Source organism: Triticum dicoccoides, chromosome 2B (genome assembly GCF_002162155.2).
Source record: "Triticum dicoccoides isolate Atlit2015 ecotype Zavitan chromosome 2B, WEW_v2.0, whole genome shotgun sequence".
In the NCBI taxonomy this organism is placed as follows: domain Eukaryota; kingdom Viridiplantae; phylum Streptophyta; class Magnoliopsida; order Poales; family Poaceae; genus Triticum; species Triticum dicoccoides.
Window position 1 is genome coordinate 786027459 of NC_041383.1, and position 3402 is coordinate 786030860.

The following is a 3402-nucleotide window of genomic DNA, read 5'->3' on the forward strand; positions in this document are numbered from 1 at the left end:
GGACGCCTCTAGGAACACAATGCGGTCGCTGGCAAATAATAAGTGTGTGACAGTGGGGCCAATGCGCCTAAAGGACACACCCTGGAGCTCCTTCTCCTGGTGGGCCTGTCTTAGTAAGGCTGAGAAACCCTCAACACATATTGCATGCTCTCACTCTTGTTTTTTGCTCAGGGAAGCCGGGCTGCACGCATGTGGTTAGTTAGACTAGGATGCGTCCGGATCTATTGCTTATAGACAGAACGTTTGGGCATTAGTCCAGTCCATATATATAATACCTTGTGTGTTCTTGAGGGAATATATACTAATAAAATTATTGATGATAAAATTAGAAAATATGAAAATATAACCCTTCATATGAATGGTAGTAGACCTATTAGTAAATTTGAGAGTGTTTGCACGTTCAAGTGCCTCGTGACCTTTTATGATTATTTGTTGGTGCAAATATAAAAACTAAAAATTGATTTATAGAGAGAACATTTTGATATATGGAGAGCTTGCATGTCCAGGAAATAAATATTGGCATGGGCAGCTTGGGCAGGGCTCGGGTATAATGATGTACTAATATGCTTTGGAAATAGTTAATTAAACAATTTAAAATGGGAAGACGACACTATTAATATTTTTTAGGTTGAGGTCAGACTTTAAGGGCCTGTTTAGATGGAGGTCATACAGGCATCTCCTCGCCCAGGCAGCAATCTCAGCCTCAGGCTTGAGAAATCCAACGCCTGAGATTCCTGCCTGGCAGCTTTCTTAGGGGGCAAACCAAACAGACCCTAAAGCCCGGCCCAAGGAACTGAGATGTTTGCTCTCGCCCTTAGGGCTTTGTCTCACTCAAGGTGTATCGACCTAACTGTACCCCCATCCTACTCCCTTCCCGCCCAAGTTTTAATTAAAAATGAAATGTAGATGGCTTGCATGTATTTGATGATGTGGATAGTTTGCATGAGCATAAAAATATTTTCACATACACATAGATATAGATATATGATTTCCCTTTGATATTTAAACCTTTTTGGTCTCCCAGAAGAAAGCTTCCACCTATCATGGTGTCTTGTATTAACATAATCACATGGAGAGGGGCATTCTAGATTAGGCGGTTCGATAATTTTATCTAGGAACGGTTGTACGGTCGATAATAATATTTATGAGGTCCTTACATAATACTCATGTAACTATTTGTTATAGTGTATTATTAGGTTATTTTTGGATGGACCTAATACATTTATTATATACTATAATACCACAATACAGAAGAAACATAGAAAGACTACTCGGTCTATTATATACTATAAAAGCACAAAATACGAAAGAAAACATAGAGAGACTGCTCGGTCTATACTATAGAAAGAACAAATTATGAAAGAAAACTTAGAGAGATTTATCGGTCTATTATGTACTATAAAAGCACAAAATGCGGAAAACAATGGAGAGGCTGATCGGTCTATTATATACTATAAAAAGCACAAAATACATATGAAACATAGAGAGATTGCTAGAAATTCCCAGTAAAAGAAGGCAAACATCCAGTTGTCTTGTCGATCCGATGGACCATCATTGTATTAGCATATCATAACCGTTAGTCAACATAAGCCTACGTAAATAGATTGTAGTTTTCAGATCTACATAACTGTATCCAAACAGATCGTATTCATTGGCTATTTGTAATTTTATCTAAATAAATCATAAGTGTTGGCTCAACATAAATGTACCTAAACATATCGCATACTTGGAATCTACACAATGGTGCCTAAGCAGATCGTGCTTCATGAGATCTACTTACTATACCTAAACAGAATGTATATGTTCTATCTTTGTAAATGTTCCTAAACCAATCATACACAGTACATCTTCATATCATAAGTAATTACTAATTACATACGATAGACTAATATATTTGCACTTAGATAAATTTCACACGGAACATATTTTTTAAATTCCACATGTTAACTATTAGTTATTAGTTCCACTCTAAATGACTAATACATGTTACGTCCGATTTTAAAATGTAGTTTCCACCACATACACCAATGCTACTCTAATACATTTGATAGATACATGATTGGAAACCTACAAGAGTATAGCCAGTGTATATAGTTATATTACAATCTTATGCTCTCCGGACAATTTCTATTATCAGCAACACACAAAATTATTAGGAGTGATATGAAAAGAAGAATCGATATAGGAGTATACGTAAATATGCATTTACTACTTAAACCAAAGGCTTCAGGGCATGTTGGTCATTTATTAGTTACTCCCTCCGCACGGAAATACTTATCGAAGAAATGCATAAAAATGAATGTATCTAGAATTAAAATACATCTAGATACATTCATTCCTCCGACGAGTATTTCCGGACGGAGGAAGTACTATTTTGGTTTCTTCTTAGAAAATTGATTGCATTGTGTATGCAAACACGAACCAAGCAACGAGGTGGGGTAGAAAGAAAATTGGATTACTTTGTATAGGCATATGGGAAAAAAACTGAGAAAACCGGCTCTTCTTACCTCAAGAAGGACGCCCCCTACTACTAACCGCCACCACGTGCCGCCACCACCAGAACTAAAAGATGCAGGTCCTGGAGTGGGCAGATCCGGCCCTCTATGCGTGCTCACCACTGCGACCAGACCGAGTCGTCTGAGACGAGGAACAACCCCGCCGCTTTGAGTAGGAACAGGAGCTGCCTGACGTCGGGATGGGGGTGGACCTTCACGTCTATATTTTTTTGCGGGAAAAGAGTAATTTCGCTGATAGCAGAAGCGTTGGTATTTCTGTAGCAATGTAATTAGGTAGCTATGATGTTCACTTTGTTGGGATTCGCAAACAGGACAGATCACTTCCAAACACGACAAACGCGCCCACACAAAAACTTTGGCCAAAGACACGTGTCGTGGCTTGTTCATTTTATTTTCTTTTTCTCTCCACGGTACAATCTGATATTACTTGACCCTATACCCGCATATTTATATGCGTGAACCTGGACGACTGGCTGGTACAAACCGACTCTGTATTAGACTACTGCTATAATCCTAGCCGGACTACTCTAACGTAGACTCCTAACTAGGACATACAAGGATGTCCAACTCCTACACGGACAAGACTAACACAACCAGCGTGAGACAACATGCAAGCTTGCCGGATATACTAGTACTTTAGATAATCTAATTACCTAGCCCTAATTAGACCAAGACAAGATTATCTACAGTCTTTCCCTAATCTTGAATCTTCCTCATGCTCTTTCTCATCTTTACTCGTTGTACATCCGTAACTTGTTGATCCAAACTTTGTGTATGATCCGGACTACCATCTCAACACGGTCGCATCTACGCGTGCAACGTGCAAGACTGGACACATCATCAGTCTTCACGTCATTCAGCTTAACTAGTCACTGTCCCACTACAC